General features: G+C 43.9%; 1 pseudogene; it reads left to right on the top strand.

Annotated features, from left to right (window-relative positions):
• Window positions 1–3,304: 3,304 nt before the first annotated feature.
• Window positions 3,305–3,988, top strand: LOC114232127 (60S ribosomal protein L21-like; annotated as a pseudogene).
• Window positions 3,989–20,307: the final 16,319 nt, after the last annotated feature.

Genomic DNA, 20,307 nt, shown 5'->3' with positions numbered 1-20,307 from the left:
CAACCAAAGATAGGTTTATAATAGATAACAGAGTAAAGCGACTTTGCATTATTGGACTCTAGAATAAACAGAAAAATTACAAAACTATGCAAAATATACTTTCTCTTCATTCACCACCTGTTGTGCTGAGACTTTAGTAATCACAGTATTTCTATTTGGACAAAAGGGTGATCAAACGTATTTTGGTAATTACTACAATTATTCAATAACTAAGTTTGAGTGTCCTAGACTTAATCACTAAAATATTTATTTTCCTTACATTAGTAATAATTTTCCAAATATTTTTACACTATACTATCATTTATTGAAATGCACTAGTTTGGGCTTTCATCATACAGGGTGGGCAAAAGTAGGTTTATAGTTGTAATACAAATAAATAATACAATAATTAATAAATAATAATATAAAAATAAACATTTCATGTAGTACATGAAACCTTTTGCCCACCCCCGTCTATTTGAGTGGTGTTTTTGAAAAGGTAAATGATTCACTGAAGGGATTTATAGATAAACAGCAGAGAAAATTGACACCACAGAAAATTCTGGCATTAAAAAATTGGAAAACACTAAAGTCAATTTCTACCTTTTTTATAGCCTCATATCATAAACCAAGAATCAGAATTATGAAGTTAGTTTTACATTTCCAATAAGCTTATATGTCTCAGTGAAAGCATATAGGGGATGCTTTTGGGGTGTGTGTGTGTGTGTGTGTGTGTGTGTGTGTGTGTGTGTGTGTAAGAGAGGGAGAGGGGGAGAGAGGAGGACCCAATGTCTACAAAGAAACCACTAGTACCTGACTATATTACAGAACATAAAAGTGGCATAAAAGGAATTTTCTTTTACAGTATACCGAAGCTCATTGTCAGATGTGCATTTGTTTCAAGTCAGATTACAAGCTAAAAATATGGCTTCTACATACAGTGAAAGTAAATGAGTTAACCTTTAATCCACAAATAATATTAAGTGACCCTGAGGAGATCTGTCTATTTGACTAGAAGGTTAGGACACCTCTCTTTGAAATACAGGGGAAGCGGTAAAAATAGTGCATCCAAAGCTCAATGTGAAAACAAACAGCCCTGCAGCCCTCTCTGATTCAGCCCCTCTCCTCATTGCCTTCAGCCATGATGAAGTCTCTAAGCTTTTCAAGGCGGTGCTGGCACGGAGCTTGAGGGGCATTGAAAAGCGGAACGCCTCCGGGGCACACTCCTAGGCAGCTCTGGCCTACTTAAATCCCAACTCCCACCCCCCACCACCTTTAGCCTCCAATGTTTCCTCTCCATTTGCTTCACTATTGAGGTTTTCCCAAAGAGAATAATTTGAATTCACAAGCTTTCCTTTTAAGTATGCAAATACCTTAGGGAGAGATAAGGGACTCAGGGTCATTCACAGATGAGTGTAAGTTCAATGGGTTGTTTTCCTCCCCACACTAGCTGAGGCTAACAAATTTAAAGATCTATTGGAGTTTACAGTCTAATGGACTGGTAGTTTGGATTTAGTGGCAAGAGAAAATGGTGATTTTTTTTTTTGGGGGGGGGGTCGTCTGTTTGCTGTAGCCAGAGGGAGTGAAAGGTTCTAGAGACCTGGGAAATAGTGGGGCATTAAAGAATGAGGTGGGTGCAACTGAGAAAAATACCATTACAAAAAGGCTTTCTAGACCCATGAATGAATGAAAAGTCTCTTCCAAGAACTCAAACTAGTGCTAACTGATCTATATAGTTCAGCCACATTAGTCCTTAGACAAATAAATATTTGTCTTTGTTTGGGAACATAGCCACATATATCAACCTATAATATTTGGGGGGGGGGGATATAATTTGCACAGCCAGAACAACTGAAAATCACCACAGCTTTGGAACACCTCCCTATCCGTTCGTCCACATGTTGGGAACTTAAAAATATTACATACATTACAATAATTCCAGTGTTGAGAACAAACTTGGATGCATTTTTGGAACTCATCTTTGAAACTGTTCAGAACCAGTTCGCGAGTCAAAGAAAATAACTCTCTGTAGAGCCCCTATCTCTTTTTTCCCACTAACCGCTTTCTTATTCATCATTTACCAAATTTGCATCCACATAATTTTGGTGAGCTCCAAACAATACACTGCCTTTAAATGACGAAGCTGTACTGTCATTGAAAACATATAGAAAAATAGAGGCAAAGATGTTTAGAGGCTATAGTTAGAGTCTAAAGAAAACACAAAATAGACAAGTAAAAAGCATGTCCTGCACCACCGGAATAACGGCATAACTTCCCTCGTTCATAAGGGAAAGAACCTAGTTGGATAGGAAAGCTCACTCTTCATATTCTACCCATCATGGGACCACTTGCTATGAGCTTTTGCTGGCAACTGTCAAGATCCCAAAAGTCAAGATATCAGGTGAAAAGAAAGCCTCTAGGACTACCATTAGGCCACCGTGGCCTCCCAAAGACAGCATGTGTAGCTGGGTTTTAGCCAACGTTCTGTTGACTGTCTACTGTGTACCAGATTCTCTGTTAGCCTGGGAGACCATGGTTAGCTCCCATCCGCAAGAAGCCCGTGGTTGTGGAAGCATAAAGAGAGGAATGATTCTTGCTGCCTGGGACAGCAGAGAAGGCTGCTCCCACCGGAGGCTTGAGCTGGGTCTTGAGTAGGCACAGGAGTTCATCTGAACAAGAAGGGTGAGACGTACTCCCAAGAGACAACCAAGAGGTGCGGAGGTTGCAAAGCCTGGTGAGTGCGGGCTCCTGCAAGTGACTTCATGCCGAGTGGGACATGGAGGGTGAGCCAATCTTCCTCCTCAGCCTTCTCCGATCCCCTCCAGGATGGGCTGGCTGTCCTTCCTTGGTCTTCCATCTCCATCAACACCGGTTTACATTAAATTATAATGAGTTCCTGTCCCATCTCCTCATTGGGTTGTGAACTACTCTGGGGCAATGACTGTGTCTTGTCTGTTAGTACCTGCCCTCCCCCCCCCCCCCCTCCCCGCCCCCCATGGGCACAGAGCCTTCCATATAGAAAGAGCTCAGTAGATACTTCCTTCCTTATACAAATGGTGGGCTTGGGAGGTAGTAGATTAGATCAGAACCAAGGAGAGCTCTAGACTTCACCCCAAAGGTTTTAGAGAGTCATTGAAGAGCTCAGCAGGGGAGTCACCATCAGATCTGTCCTTCTAAGCTCTGCAGTAAGGAGAAGGGTGGGGGCAACCACACCTGCAGCAGCAGGGAGAGTGAAAAGGACCTCATAAGACAAGAAAAGGGGAGATATAAAAGCAATTACCCTTTCTTTTCAGCCGGAACCGCCATCTCCCAGTAACTCTCCGAAATGACTAACACAAAGGGAAAGAGGAGAGGCACCGGCCATATGTTCTCCAGGCCTCTTAGAAAACATGGCGCTGTTCCTGTGGCCACACACATGCGAATCTACAGGAAAGGTGATATTGTAGACATCGAGGGGATGGGCCCTGTTCAAAAAGGAATGCCTCACAAATATTACCAGGGCAAAACTGGAAGAGTCCACAGTGTTACCCAGCATGCAGTGGGCATTGCTGTAAACCACGGGTGGGGAACCTTTTATCTGCCAAGGTCCCATTTGGATATTTATAACATCATTTGCAGGCCATACAAAATTATCAACTTAAGCATTAGCCTGCTATGTTTGGTCAGACGTTTAATTAACTCACCCCTAACGCCTTGGCAGGGCCGGACCAAATGATTTCACGGGCCTCATACGGTCCACAGGCCGGGCATTCCCCACCCCTGCAACAAACAAGGGCAAGATTCTTGCCAAGAGGATTAATGGACGTACTGAGCATATTAAGCGCACTAAGAGCCAAGACTGCTTCCTGAACCATGTGAGGGAAAACCAGAAAAGAAGGAAGCCAAAGAGAAAGGTACCTGACTTCAACTGAAGCTCCTGCCTGCTCCACCCAGAGAAGCACACTTTGTGAGAACCCATGGAAAGGAGCCTGAGCTGCTGGAACCCACTCCCTATGAATTCATGGCATGACACGTGTGAAAAACACAAAAGACCTCTGTACTGTTAAAAATGTTTCTCTTGCCCAGCCGGCATGGCTCAGTGGTTGAGCATCGACCTATGAACCAGGAGGTCACGGTTCGATTCCCAGTCAGGGCACATGCCCGGGTTGCAGGCTCAAGCTCCAGTGTGGGGCGTGTAGGAGGCAGCCGATCAATGATTCTCTCTCATCATTGATGTTTCTTTCTTCTCTCTCTCTCTCTCTCTCTCTCTCTCTCTCTCTCTCTCTCTCTCTCTCTCTCTCTCTCCCTCTCTCTCTCCCCCCCCCTCCCTCCCTCTCCCTTCCTTCCTGAAATCAATAAAAATATATTTTTTGTAAATGTTTCTCTTAATTGAGTAGAAGTGTGGTGTCCCTTCCTCCAAAAAAATATTTAAAGAAAAATAAAAAGCAATTACCAACTTCTTTATACTATTCAGACTCAACCTGTTAATAAATGTTAGTCACGCGAGTGCTCATCCCATAGGGAAGACCAGGCAGAACGGAAGAACCACTCTGCCCTGTGGCCGAGGAAGGCAGTGCTATATCCAGGGAGTGTGGAGGCAGTGGTTCCATCATGGCCCCCGCCCCCAACCTGGAGCGAGCCACTTTGCCTATTTCTCCCTGAGCTACCATCTGCAATATTCTGTGACTTATTGTCACTGAACTTATCCCAAGTAGCAGTGGACAAGACCTAAAGTATCCCATTGTCGCTACTTCTTTTTAAAAAAATATATATATTTTTTTATTGATTTCAGAGAGGAAGAGAGATGGGAGAGAGCTAGAAATATTCATGATGAAAGAGAATCACTGATCAGCTGCCTCCTGCACGTCCCCTGCTGGGGATCGAGCTGGCAACCCCGGGCATGTGCCCTTGACCAGAATCAAACCTGGGACCCTTCAGTCCACAGGCTGACGCTCTATCCACTGAGCCAAACCAGCTAGGGCCCATTGTCTCTACCTCTAAACTAATAAATGGAAATCTATAGTGCTAACTTAGCCAATTATAATAAGATACTTTTACAAAACATTTTTATTGGTTGATTTTAGAGAGAGAGAGAAAATAAGAGAGAGAGCAAGAGACATCTATTTGTTGTTTCACTTATTTATGCATTCATTGGTTGATTCTTGTATGTGCCCTGAGGAGGGATTGAACCCAACATCTTGGCATATGTTCTAACCCAGTGGTCGGCAAACTGCGGCTCGCAAGCCACATGCGGCTCGTTGGCCCCTTGAGTTTTTAGCAAAGGCCAGCTTAGGAGTATCCTAATTAAGTTAATAACAATGTACCTACCTAGATAGTTTAAGTTTAAAAAATTTGGCTCTCAAAAGAAATTTCAATCGTTGTATTGTTGATATTTGGCTCTGTTGACTAATGAGTTTGCCGACCACTGTTCTAACCAACCAAGCTACCCTGCCAGGGCTACAAAACATTTAAAGTGGGAAAATATAGCATCTTATTCTTTTGTTTGTTTGTTTGTTTTGTTTTGTTAATCCTCAGCCAAGGATATTCTTCCATTGATTTTTTACAGAGAGTAGAAGAGAGAAGGAAAGACAGAAAAAAAATCGATGTGAGAGAAACATATCGATTGGTTGTCTCCTGCAAGAGCCCTGAGCATGGTCCGGACTGGGGAGGAGCCTGCAACCAAGGTAAGTGCCCTTGACTGGAATTGAACCCGGGACCCTTTGGTCTGTAGGCCATCACTCTATCCACTGAGCTAAACTAGCTAGGGCCTCTTTTTTAAAAAAATTATATATTTTTTTTGTTTCAGAGAGAAAGGGAGGGAAAGAGAGGTAGAAACATCAATGATGAGAGGCAATCATCAATCAGCTGCCTCCCACACGCCCCCCACTGGGGATCGATCCTGCAACCCAGGCATATTCCCTGATTGGGAATTGAACTGGTGACCTCTTGGTTCCTGGGTCAATGCTCAACTGCTGAGCCACACCCAGCCGGGCTATGACTTATTCATTCAATAGTTATTGAGCACCTGCTGTGCATCGCACACTGTGCTGGGAGTTGCAAAAACAAAAATAAAGCAATCCCCTGCCTGGAGGAGCTCTCTGAGTCTATTAGGGGTGACAGACATTTAAGCATGTCACTACAATTAAAATGTGTACCACAGTGGTAACATTGGGTACAGTGATGGCTCAGAGAAGGGACGACTAATTTTACTTCCGCCCAGATAGGCAGAGAAGACTTCACAGAGGATGTGACATTTAAACTGAGTCTTCAAGAACTCTGCAGATAGTAGGGGTGGGGAGATACACCAGGCAGGAAAACTGTCCGGTGCATCCATGGGGCAGATGGCTAATGTTGGCATTGCAAGGAATTTGGCTCAGAGCACAGCACAGACAGGGAAAGGGCAGGAAATGGGAATGGAAATATAAGTAGTGCCAGATCAGGAAGGGTTTCAGAACATAGTAAGAAAACTTTACCTTACCCCCACAGGCGGCGAGGAGCCATGAAAGGATTGTCAGCAGGAACATGATCAGGGGAAATAGGGACATGTTGACTTTGTGGACCAGACCTCAAAGCAGAGAGGCAGTGAGCAGACACTGGTGATGGTCAAAGTATGACCAGGACAGCATTTGAGGTGCTGGAAATAAAGGAATAATTGTGAGAGATATTTAGGTGACATATTTAAGATTTGGTGAAAGATTGCTGGCAAGTGAATGAAAGGGAGGAATGAAAATTAGCTGCTATATTTCCTTCTTGAGTGACTGATAACTAGTTGCATCATTAGCCAAGATAAAGAATAAGGTGTGGGAGCAGTTTGTGGAAAAAGACTTTGGTGTGGGAATTCAAGGTGATCTGTGGAATGGTCAAGTGGGATGCCCAGTAAGAGATGAGAACTTAGTAGGCTGATCTGATCTAGAAATGTGGGTGTAAGAAGTATGGAGTATAAAGGGTACTTAAATTCATTGGAATGGATGACATGGCTTGGAAAACATGCAATATGAGACAAAAGCAGGCTGACAACAGGAATCTTTATAACACTATGTTAGCCCTGGCTGGTGTGGCTCAGTTGGTTGGGCGTTGTCCCATGCACTGAAAGGTTGCCGGTTCGATTCCCAGTCAGAGCACATGCCTGGGTTGTAGGCAGGAGGCAGCTGATCCATGTTCCACTCTCACATCGATGTTTCTCTCTCTCTCCCTCTCCCTCCCTCTCCCTTTTGTTCAACTTGATCTTTCATCTTAGTAATCCAGATAACATAGCAATCTCTGAGGAGTATTCCAAGAAGACAGCCTCCAAGAACAAGCACTTACCTGCTGGCTTCATGTTTGCTGATGTTCCTCTGGCCAAAGCAAGTCACATGGTCAAGCCCAGAATCAATGTGAGCAGAAAAGTGCATGCGTGCCCAGAGGAGTGATTCATTGGGGAACATTACTTATCCATATAAAACACATGTTAAGACAAAACAATAAAGGGACACATCAAAAGAGAATCCATTGAAGAAAACTCACAAAGATCCATCTGAAAGGAAAAATAAGACGTTAAGGGAAAGGAGTTTCTAGAAGGGAAGGGGCAACCATGTCAAATGTCACAGAACAAGTAGGGAAGGAATGAGAAGTGTTCGCTAAATTCGGTCTTGTTAACCTTTTCAGTTGTGTTTTTTTAAAAAATATATTTTTCTTGATTTCAGAGAGGAAGAGAGAGGGAGAGATAGAACATCAATGATGAGAATCATTGATTGGTTGCCTCCTGCATGCCCCCTACTGGGGATCGAGCTCACAACCCGGGCATGTGCCCTTGACCGGAATGGAACCTGGGACCCTTCAGTCCGCAGGCCAACGCTCTATCAACTGAGCCAAACCAGTTAGGGCTAACCTTTTCAGTTTTGAGTGTTGAGAGTAAAAGCGAGATCATAGGGCTGGATAAGAAAGTTAAAGGGAGTTATGGAAGTGTAGACAGTGGTGCAGACTTCAGACTCTAATTCAGGAGCAGGGAGCGTCCAGCCTGCGGGCCATATAAGGCCCGTGAAATCGTTTGGTCTGACCCTGCCAAGGCAACCGCAGGTGGAACTCCAAATTCAATAAATCACCTTGGCTGGATTGCCTCCATGGATAGAGTGTTGGCTCGAAGACTGAAAGGGTTCCAGGTTGGATTCCAGTCATGGCACATACCTTGGTTGCAGGCTTGATCCCTGGCCCTGGTCTGGGTACATGTGGAAGACAACCAATCCATGTGTCTCTCTCACATTGATGCTTCTCTCTCTCTCTCTCTCTCTCTCTCTCTCTCTCTCTCTCTCTCTCTCTCTCCCCCTCCCACTCTCTCTAAAAATCAATGGAAAATACTCTCAGGTGAGGATTAACAAAAAGAAATTCAATAAATCTAGGAGCTTTTTCTCATAGCAACATACATTTATATTAAGTGAACTATATTAAACGAATGATGTCATAAATATCCAAATGGCTCTTGGCAGAAAAAAGGTCCCCCACCCCAGCTCTGATTAGACATTTGGTTATCAAATAAAGAGAGATGAGTAGAATCTAAAGGAGAACTCACATTGAAGAGGGGATAGTAGTTATTGGGGGAAGGGGGTGCTCATTTATGTTTTTTATAAATGTCAGAGTAATAAGCATTACTTTATATATATATTTTATTGATTTTTTCACAGAGAGGAAGAGAGAGGGATAGAGAGTTAGAAACATCGATGAGAGAGAAACATCGATCAGCTGCCTCTTGCACACCTCCGACTGGGGATGTACCCGCAACCAAGGTACATGCCCTTGACCGGAATCGAACCTGGGACCTTTGAGTCCGCAGGCTGATGCTCTATCCACCTAGCCAAACCGGTTTCGGCAATAAGCATTACTTTAGACTAAGAGCCAGGAGCCAGGAGCCAGGAAAGAGGCTAACTCCATAAAAGAGTCAGTCTAGTGGGGAGGGAGATGTGATCAAGCTCAGGCTTGATGGGAGGAATGACACCTCTTTTTTCTGAAACCAAAAAAAGGCTGGTGGAAATGGCAATAGGTTTATAGGTTGGGCTAGAGAGAAGGTTAAGGAAATTAATTTATAATAGCTTCTATTTTTCGTATTCATTCACGGGTTAACCATCTACTGAGATTGAGATGTTCGTGGATGGTCAGGAGACTTGGGGAAAGTGTTCAAGTTTTGCAATAGGTCCCATGGGGAAGAACGAAGCTGCTAAAGAAAGAGCTCTCTTTGAGTCTGAGCCCTGCGATACCTTGAGTCCTGAACTGATACTGTGGTGACACCAAGTTGTTGTACAACTTTCTTAAGCAACGTTCACCCCTGGGAAGAGGAGTAACAATGGCGAATTGCCAGATTCACCCAGGGGGGTCACTGTCTCCTCTGGAGACCCGGAAGGATCCTTGGCCACAAAGCCAGAGCAGGGTCCCGAGGGACCAGGCAAGATCAGCTTGTGTTGCTACCTGGAGCCATGAAGTAGCCACAATCATGGGTCCTTTGTTTAAATGGAAGACATGAGTTGTATGTGACTATAATATGGCACAGAGAGATTTCTGGCTATCTCAAATATGTTTCTTATTTATTTATTAATGAGAGAGAGAGAGAGAGAGAGAGAGAGAGAGATATCAATTTGTTGTTCCACTTATCCATGTATTCATTGGTTGATTCCTGTGTGTGACCTGACCAGATATCGAACCCACAACTTTGGCCTATCAGGACGAGACTCCAACCAACTGAGCTACCTGGCCAGGGCTCAAATCTTTTTCTTTGGAAATAAATATGCTACCAAAAACAAACAAACAAAAATAGCTCTTTTTCCCTTTATTCCATTAAGTCCCTGGGTGGCTGGTTGGCTCATTTGGTTGAATTCCAGTGTCAGCAGGCCAAGGCCTTGGGTGCTGTTTTTGTTCTGTGATCTCAGTAATGTCAATGTCATGCAGTGGGGCATAATATCATCATTGCAAGTTCTTGGACAATTCTAGGCTAAACTATGTCAAACTCAGAGTTGTACTTTGACATGTAAAATGAGAACAGGTCAGCATTTGAGGTTGCCTAATTCCATATCTCATGTATCAGGCCTCATGATACTCCTACATTTAACTCCGGTTTAGATATTTGCCAATAACTATTGCTAGCACATAAAACTCCAGTCTTCTTCCTCCTCGGTCAGAAGATTCACAGCAGATAGAATATTAGGTTTGGTTTTTGCAGATCGTGGACATACAGCCCACTTTCACAGGTGAGGAATCTGAGGCTTGAGAAGTTGCGCTGCTGTGAACGACAGAAATGCGATTCAAACGCTGGTCTTCTAATGCTTGCCCCAAACAAACCTAAACACTGCCAAAAGGCCACTTGCCTCTCTCATGACCCAGTGTGAACTTACCTCCTTTACATCCAGTTGTTTACCCTTCTCTGCATTAAAGGGGGAAAAGTCACATTGGCAAGACAAGTCTGCACCTTGATTTTCACAAGATCTTGCCTGAGGCGGCAGCTCTGGATAAGGCTGACTTGAGAGTTATGCAACAATTATGATTAACCCCTTTCTCCTGGTTGGGAAACTGACAACTCTGCACCTAACTGATCCACGTTGAAGTATGCAGTCACAGGGACCCACAGATTCAGGACAGCAACCTAGTACAGTGCCTGGCACATGACAGAGGCTCATGGAATTAGCGTTGCATTTCATACACTGGGATGCCTGGATACAGAAAGCCAAAAATAATTTTTTAAAATATATTTTTATTTATTTCAGAGAGGAAGGGAGAGGGAAAGATAGAAACAGTAATGATGACAGAGAATCACTGATTGGCTGCCTCCTGCACACCCCACACTAGGGATCGAGCCCACAACCCGACATGTGCCCTGACCAGGAATTGAACCGTGACCTCTTGGCTCATAAGTCGATGCTCAACCACTGAGCCACACCAGCCAGGCCAAAAATAATTTATTTTTTTATTTTTTATGTTTAAAAATATATATTTTATTGATTTTTTACAGAGAGGGAGGGATAGAGAGTTAGAAACATTGATGAGAGAGAAACATCGATCAGCTGCCTCCTGCACACCCCCCACTGGGGATGTGCCCGCAACCAAGGTACATGCCCTTGACCGGAATTGAACCTGGGACCTCTCAGTCCGCAGGCCGACGTTCTATCCACTGAGCCAAACCGGTCAGGGCCCAAAAATAATTTTTAAAAAAATATTCTGTGTACTTGAATCTGAAAGTAGAACCATTCCTAATTTTATTTTAATTTGTATTTTAATATAGTTAACTTCCACCCAAGTAATTACTTTTTAAAGTATTATTTTTTACTGTTTTTTGGGCTTGTTGTTTTTTTTTTAGAGAGAGAGAGAGGAAGGGAGGTGGAGAGAGAGAGAGAAACATCAATGAGAGAGAAACATCAGCATCGATCAGCTGCTTCCTGCACACCCCCCACTAGGGATGGAGCCCACAACCCAGGCATGTGCCCAGGCAGGGAATCAAACCGGTGACCTCTTGGTGCATGGGTCTGCGCTCAACCACTGAGCCACACCAGCCAGGCCAAGTAATTACTTTTTAATATATTTATACTGTGTTTATAATATGATTGAGCTGCTATAATGGGGCCTTTCATTTAGAAAGCTAGCAAGAATCCATATTAACCTGTCTCCTAAGCTCCTCTCTGGAGCTTCTCCAGCGGGTAAGGCTGCTGCTATCTTCAGTTCACAGGGCAGAGCTTCATGGGATCAAAAAGGCAGAAGCTGACCAGACGCGGAACCATGCCCAACCTCACCCCCCTCACTCCTGTTCCCATCCTCACAGTGCTATGGTGGGGCCCTTGCCCTGAGTCACTCCTAAGTCACCTGGGTCTAAAGTCGTTTCAGTGCGATTTCACATGGTTCACCTACAGCCTATTCATTTGTTACCCCTCTCAGGGGAAGACAAGGCAACATCACCAGACTTGACTTGCGAGGGTAAGGTGGTACCTGTGAGCTCCGAGGTGGCACAGATCAAGGCAGTGAGATAAGAATGACTGCATTGAGGGGGGGCGGGGGGGGGACACATTCTACAGCGTATGGATTACCCTTGCCTCCTGCTCTTTTAAAATATAAAATGCCTTTTTGTAATGAAATATATATACTATAAAATATACCATTTTAACCATTTTTAAGTGTACAAGTCTGTGGCATTTAGCACATTCACGGTTGTGCAAGCATCAGCACTATCCATCTCCAGAACTTGTCCATCATCCCAAACAGAACTCTGTGTCCATTTAATACACACTTCCCATTCTCCCCTCCACCGGGCCCTGGTAACTTCTATTCTACTTTCTGTCTCTATCTACTTGCCTATTCTAGGTACCTAAGTGGAATCATACAATATTTGTTCTTTTGTATCTGGTTTATTTCACTTAACACAACATTCACCTATGTAGCATCTGTCAGAATTTCCTTCCTTTTCTTTTTTTCTTTTAAAGAATAGCTTATTAGTTTTGAGAGAGAGAGGAAGGGAAAAGAGAGAAACATTGATATGAGAGCATAACATTGATCGGCTGCCTCCTGCATGCCCCCCCCCCCCCCCACCAGGGATCGAGCCCACAACTCACCATGTGCCCTGACCAGGAATCGAACCAGCAACCCTTTGTACACAGGACAACACCCAACCAACTGAGCCACACTGGCCAGAGTGGAATTTCCTTCCTTTTAAAGACTGAATAATATTCCATTATATATAATATATTATAGAATATATATTCCCTATAGGACATATGGAATATATATTCCATTATATATAATATTCTATTATTTATAGCTTCTATTCCATTATATATGTAATATTCAGATAGCTAGATATAGAGATATAGATATATCTTTATTCATTCACCTGCCTTGGACTGTATCCACCACATAGCTGGTGTGAATAACACTGCTATGAACATGGGGATAGTGTGATCCTTTTAAAGACTGGGACCCATCCAACAAAAGTCCTGGCACTTTGTAACTCCCCCTTCCCTAAGACCAGCTCAGTTCACCCCCGCTCCCCTGGTCCCTTTGCCCACCCCCTGTGAAGGCCTCGCCTCCGGTGAGCAGGACTGAGGCTGGCTTCCTCCCGCACTGCTGTGCTCTTTCCTTGGGGCGGTTTTCCTGGTCCTGCAGAGCCCCTGCTCTTGTCCTTAGATATGGGACCTCAACCCCCTCAGCCCTCCTCTTCAGGAGCTGAAACTTAGTACGCCTCAGTGCCAACCCTTCCTCTTTTTTAAAATACTATTTATTTTTATTGATTTCAGAGAGGAAGGGAGGGGAGAGAGAGAGAGAGAGAGAGAGAGAGAGAGAGAGAGAGAGAGAGAAACATCAATGATGAGAGAAAATCATTGATCAGCTGCCTATTGCATGCCCCCAACTGGGGATCGAGCCTGCAACCCTGGGCATGTGCCCTGACCGGGAATCGAACCTGTGACCTCCTGGTTCATAGATCCGATGCTCAACCACTGAGCCACGCCAGCCAGGCAAGGCCAAACCTTTCTAAAACATGCTGTAGATAATACGACAGGTATATTATAACATGGAAGTTCAGTGAAAGGCAGATGTGCCTGATTGAATGATGCTAGAAGACTTTTTCAAGTTACTCTTAAAATATTTTTATATAATAGAATTACTTGCTACTCCAATATTTACTGATAACACCGACAATCGGTAATTACTAAGCTTTTCCTATGTGGAGGGTGCTATACTCTGGAATTCTGGGGGAATATATTAAGTGTAGACATATTCCCTCCATTGCTTTCAGAAAGAGTACATTTAATCAGACATATATAGACCATGATGGCATAACTAATCAAATAAAGCACGTTTTATCTTATGATAGAAGCGACACAAAATGAGGTAGATATTTATGTACTGATTGCTACGGTATAGTCGTCAGCCTGTACAGTTGTATGAAAAAAATGTCTAGACGCAGACAAATGTATATGGTATGTTTAGAGTTATGAGAAAAGGATGAAGGATGTATAAGCACACACGTGTATACGTATTTATGTTTGCTTGTACTTACATGAATATTCATGTGTGCTTGTGAATGCATAGGTATGCCTGGAATGATGCACCAAGAATGAGCAGTAGAGGTAGCCTCTGAGGCAGTTAGGGGCACTTTTACCTGTACAACCTCTCTCATGCATTTTCTATTGTGTGCACATATTATTTTCAAATTTAAAAAATGTGCATAACGCTAACAATAAAAGACAGCATGTGGGAAGCGGTGTAATGAGTAGTGTACGAACAGCTCTCAGAGGGAGGAAGGCTTGCTCTAGGCTGGGCAGTCAGGCTGTTCGTGGGGGAGGAGCCCTCAAAGGAACTAGACAGGATGGGTAGGCCTTGGGCGGGGGGGGGGGATTGGTGGGAGAGGAGGGCAGGATAGCATTCCAATTAAAACTGCACAGAATAAGCAAACTGGGAGTCAGATGAGGTAAATCAATCGACGTTGCCTGGGTGGAAGAATGTGGGAGTATTTTATTTACTTAATGTATACACCGGCTCGTTCCAAAATGCATATTATAAGATGACTAACAGCACAAAATTTTTAAAGTAGAAATAGAAACTGAAATCAGAACCCAGGGCCAAATATAACATTTCCACAGAAAAGGATTAACCAGCTACTGAGCTTTGAAATTGTATCTCAGCCTCCTGGTGAAAGGAACACTATAAAGGCGGAGCTCTTCCTGCGGAATGAAGGAGGGCGTACCAGCTCTTGGAATACAAGTGCTTTCTGTCAAATTTGGTAAGGAAGCATCACACGGGAGACAGCGAGCTGTGGCCCTGGCGGGGTCCGCGTAAGCCAGGACCATGTTCAAGGGCATCTTGGTTGGAGGCCATCTAGAATGCTCACTGGTCTACCTTGGAAAGTTCTTGGCAGAGTAGATGAATATTGTCCCCTAGAGAAATGTCCCTAAATGTCCCCCTCTCCGCTGAGAGTCCTTTGTGTTGTTGGGTGTTTGTGTGCTTGGCTTTTACTGAGAGCCAGAGAGCAGGTGACATGAGGGCAGAGCCTGGGTGGCTGGCATTCTCTACTCCTGGTCAATGGACCAGACAAACTGGTAGTAGTGTAAATATCCTATTAGGAAAGTTGAGAAAGCTAGCGAGCAGTGTTTTTCCAGGTGACAGGCAACTTCCCTTCCCCTAGTGTGGGACCCCAGGTGTCCCCTGAGACAAATCCTGGATGGCTCTCAGAGAGAAACTCTGCTTATTCCAGTGCTAAGATAACTGTTCATTTGCATCTCCAATACTCAACATTGCTCTAAGCATTTTCAACTCTATTGGTTACTACACCTATGGGGAGACATCTAAACCCAAGCAAGGTGAACTATGGCGGGGAGGCTGGAAATGCAGGCTAGGACCAGTTTGTGTTGGAAAACTCTTAGTAGTTTAAACTTTATTCCATAAGTAATGGGTACTCATGGATGGATTGTGAGTAGGAAATACATAGCAAGGGTCACATAATGTACAAATGCTTAATCCAGTGGTAGTGTATGGAGTAAAGCTGAGGAAAAGGAGACCAGAAGGGGAGGGTATTGTAATGCTTTTAAAGCCCGTACAGGGTAATGGTGTGAGACTCCAAAGGAAAGGATGCTGACACTCTGTAGAGAAATAACTGGCAGGTCTTTGTGACTGAATATGGGAGCTGAGGAAAAGTGAACCATGGCCCAAGTGGTTTAAAAGGGCAATAGGAATTCCAGAAATAAGAGAAGGTGTCAAAAGGGAAGCTTGTTTGTGGGAAGATAAGTTTGTTTTTTGAGACGGTGGCAGGCGATCTAAGTGGAATGATCTAGAAGTTAGCTGAAGATAAAGGAATGACACTGAACACAGACTTAGAAGCCACCTAAATAAGTAAGACTCCTGGCCCTGGCCAGGCGGCTTAGTTGGTTAGAGCATCCTCCTGATATACCAAAAGGTGACATCCTGGTCAGGGTACATGCAAGAAACAACCAATACATGCATAAATAGGTGGAACAACAACTCTCTCCCCTCCTTTCTCTCTCATAAATAAATAAATAAATAAATAAATAAATAAATAAATAAATAATAAGATTCCTGATGAAAGTATGTCGTTCACCTGTGAAATGTTCTCGCCAAAAATGAATTTGGATCAGATCACACCTCTAGATCTGACTACAGTTTACTGGAAATTTGGGTGGGTGAAGGGACAAAGGTGTTAAACAACACATGGGAATGGGATCAGCAAAATTCAGAATGTGGGATATTGCACGGGACAAGTTAGCTGGTGTTTTCCACAAATAAATTGCAAGGGATAAAAACAGAGGGAAGCTGACTAGGTAGCTCAATTGGTTAGAGCGTTGTCCCGATATACCAAGGTTGTGGGTTCCATCCCCTGTCAGGGCACACACAAGAAGCAACCAATGAATGCATAAATAAATAGACAACAAATCAAGTCTCTTTCTTTCTTTCTTTCTTTCTTTCTTTCTTTCTTTCTTTCTTTCTTTCTTTCTTTCTCTTCCTCCTCCTCCTCCTCCTCCTCCTCCTCCTCGTCCTCCTCCTTCTTCCTCAAAATCAATAAATAAAAATTTAAATTAAAGCCCTGGCCTGTGTGGCTTAGTTGGTTGAGCATCATACCATGCACCAAAGTGTTGCCATTCGATTCCCAGTTGGAACACATGCCCAGGTTTTGGGTTTGATCCCCGATAGGGGACGTGCAGAAGGCAGCCATTCGATGTTTTTCTCTCTCACATGGATGATTCCCTCGTGATCTCCCCCTCTCTCTCTCTCAAATCAATAAAAACGTATTTTTAAAAAATAAATTTAAAAAAAGAGAGGAAAAGAGAATATAAATATTAAGCTATTTAAAGAGTCCCATCAATCAAGTGCAATTTGTGGACTTTATTTGGATCCTGATCTGAACCAACTCTTTAAGCAAATTATGACAGAATTAAGGAAATCTGATCTAATTATTTGCTCATATAAAGGGATTCTTCTCTATTTTTAGACATATTAATATTTTGTGGTTAAGGCTTTTGCAAAGTCCTTACGTTATTGAAACATAGACTGCAATGTTTCCAGATGAACTGATTGCTGCGATTTGCTTCAAAATAATCTGGTGCAGGTGGAGCACCGAGAATGCCATGGTGCATGTGAAACAAGAGTGGCCACAAATAGATGGTTTTTGGACGTGGATGCTGGTACCTGGAGGCGGGGGGACATTGCACAATCCTCTCTATCATTGTGTGTTTAAAATGCTCCACAATAAATGGGAAATAAATAATTAAATAAATGTGTTCACCCCATGAAAGTCAAATACTTCCTTGTAAAAGTAAGTGCCTGCAGACAGGTGAGCAGGTAGCCCAAAGAAGAATCCTAGGAAAATCTTATTATTTTTTGGTAAATATATTTTTTTTATTGATTTCAGAGAGGAAGGGAGAGGGAGAGACAGAAACATCAACGATGAGAATCATTGGTTGGCTGCCTCCTGCACGCCCCCTACTGGGGATCATGCCCTTGACTGGAATGGAACCCTGGACCCTTCAGTCCACAGGCTGACTGACGCTCTATCCACTGAGCCAAACCAGCGAGGGCGGGAAAATTTAAGGTGAAATCAAATGAATGTGTTCATTAGACTGTTCATAAAAGATAAGAACCATAACATGCAGCATGATAGAACTTAAGAGAAAATTTAGATGAAAGGGCAATGACAATGGTGTCATGTTATAATCAAGGAATAACTTGGAGGTCATTGACGATGTCAACACGGTAGTTTCAAAAAGATGCTGAAGGTACCTCCCTGCTTCCCCCCTCCCCTCCGCCCTTTCCCCCTCCGCCCCATGACAGGAATTCAGTTAGAAGCAGTGGTGAAGCAGTGGATGCTGTGTATTCCTTATTTGGAGATGAAAGAAAGGAAAGGGATAGTGCAGCAAAGACAAGGGTGCCCTTTCTCAAAGTAAGGGGCCCCTTGCAAGTTTGCAGGATGAGAAGGAGGAGCCTGCTGGAGGGAGCGCTGGAGGATGCTGAGCCAGGAGCAGAGGGTCCTCAGCTGAGGAAGGCAGATGGAGAGCCGGCCGTGTGGTGGGGTCAGAGACTCGGGGAAGCTGGTACAGTGGAGAATATAGACAGGACAAAGCCACGAGAGGAATCAGGGCTCCTGAGGACACTAGAAGGGATTGTGAAGGAGGGAAAACAATGGAAGGTAAAAAGACCAGATGGGGAAGGAAGAAGCACAGAGAAGTACCGGAATGAGAGTGAGAGAGAGAATAGTTGAGTAAAGGGCTTGACATTTGGGCCAATGGGGAGGAAGGAGGATGGCAAGGCTGGTAATAAGCAAGAACAGGTGTGTGGAGTGCAGAGTGGAGTCCCTCACTGGCAGCATCTGCACCCTGTCCTCTTCCAGAGCTTGTCGTGTGGCCTTTGATGACACCTCCCCGTGGGTGATTGGAGAAGGGTGTCAACTGACACCCAGTGCTAAACTGCGCACACAGAGGTGCGTGGTGGAATAGAGACCTCCAGCTTCCCGGGGCGGAACTGCAGGTGCTTGATGGGAGATATGAACCCTCCCCAGGGAGAAAACCAGGACAAAGCCAAGCCAGCCGGTGAGACTCAGGGATCACACCAGAACTGCTACAATGTGAAATCCTCCCTTTGTTACTACTGAGCCCTTCTCTCTACTTACACCCTCCAACTCCACTCCTCCTCGGCCCATCTCCGACATCATCCTCAGGACAGGATGATAGTACTTGTTTTTAACATTTTTACCTGATCACAGAGGGGAGAAAACCCTGGAAATGTAGGGACTTGCTTGGTGTGAAACTCCTGGATCTAAAGATCATGATCCTTCGACAAAGGAGATTAAGAGATAGGAAGAGCCCTGCCCACTGTGGCTCGGATGGTTGGAGTGTTGTCCTGTACACCAAAAGGCTGTGGGCTCGATCCCTGGTCAGGCACATAGCCAGGTTGGAGTTTGATCCCTGGCTCAGGAGGCAACCAATTGATGTTTTTCTCTCACATCAATGTCCCTCTGTCTAAAAATCAATAACATTAAAGAGAGAGAGAGAGATGGGAAGAATACATTTGAAATCTAGGTTTTTCTGAATTATAATGTTGACAGACAGTAGTCCCCCCTTATCCAAAGTTTTGCTTTTTTTTTTAAATATATTTTATTGATTTTTCACAGAGAGGAAGGGAGAGGGATAGAGAGCTAGAAACATCGATGAGAGAGAGACATCGACCAGCTGCCTCCTGCACATCCCCCACGGGGGATGTGCCCGCAACCAATGTACATGCCCTTGACCGGAATCGAACCTGGGACCCTCTAGTCCGCAGACGGACGTTCTATCCACTGAGCCAAACTGGTTTCGGCACAGTTTTGCTTTTTGTGGTTTCAGTTACTTGTGGCCAACTGCAGTCTGAAGTATTAAATGGAAAATTCGAGACATAAACTCTTCATAACTTTTAAAGTGAGAGTGGTTCTGTATAGCATGATGACGTCTCACACAGTCCTGCTCCCTCCGACCCGTGTCCAGTGTGGCCACACTGTACATACCCCCACCAGGGAGTCCCTGAGCAGCTGTCTTGGCGATCAGAGTGGCTGTCTTGGTATGGCAGGGCTTGTGTTCAAGTCACCCTTATTTTACTTACTAATGGCCCCCAAGTGCAAGAGTAGTGATGTTGGCAACTCGGATATGCAAAAGGAAGCTTTAACTGTTTCCTTTAAGTGAAAAGACGGAAGTCTCAACTTGATAAGGAAAGGGGGGGAAAAAAAATAACGTATGCTGAAGTTGCTAAGATCTACTGTAAGAGAGAATCTTCTGTGAAATTGTGAGGAAGGAAAAAAGAAATTTGTGCTAGCTTTGCTGTCGCACCTCAAACTGCAAAAGTTAGGGCCACAGTGCGTGATAAATGCTCAGTGAAGATGGAAAAGGCATTGCCTTTGAGAGTGGAAGACATGAACCAAAAAACATGTCCCGATTGACCACCTGTGTTTTGCCAGACAGCATCGAACTTCTAAGAGGGCTTCAGCAAGGGATCCCCTGAAATGAGTAACACCTCGCCACTTACTACAAGTGAGGGATGGTCACACAGACTCAGGAATAGGTTTGGACTAAAATATACAAAAATCACTGGCGAGCATTGTTATAATTGTTTTATTTTATCATTACGTGTTCTTAATCTCGTAGTATGCCTAATTTAGAATTAAACTTTATCATAGATATGGAGGTTTGAGGAAAACGGTATGGTATATATAGGGTTCAGTGCTGTGAGTGATTTTCAGGCATCCACTGGGGGTCTTGGAACATATCCCCACGGACAAGGGCGGACAACTATATTTACATATCCTGATAAACTCAGGTATGGCCTGCTTTCTTTTTTAATCTCCCAATATTCACTTCTTCTTTCCTTCCG

The sequence above is a fragment of the Eptesicus fuscus genome, chromosome 19 (genome assembly GCF_027574615.1).
Source record: "Eptesicus fuscus isolate TK198812 chromosome 19, DD_ASM_mEF_20220401, whole genome shotgun sequence".
Classification (NCBI taxonomy): Eukaryota; Metazoa; Chordata; class Mammalia; order Chiroptera; family Vespertilionidae; genus Eptesicus; species Eptesicus fuscus.
Note: the sequence above shows the minus strand (reverse complement) of the source record. Positions and strands in the feature narration are given on the sequence as shown.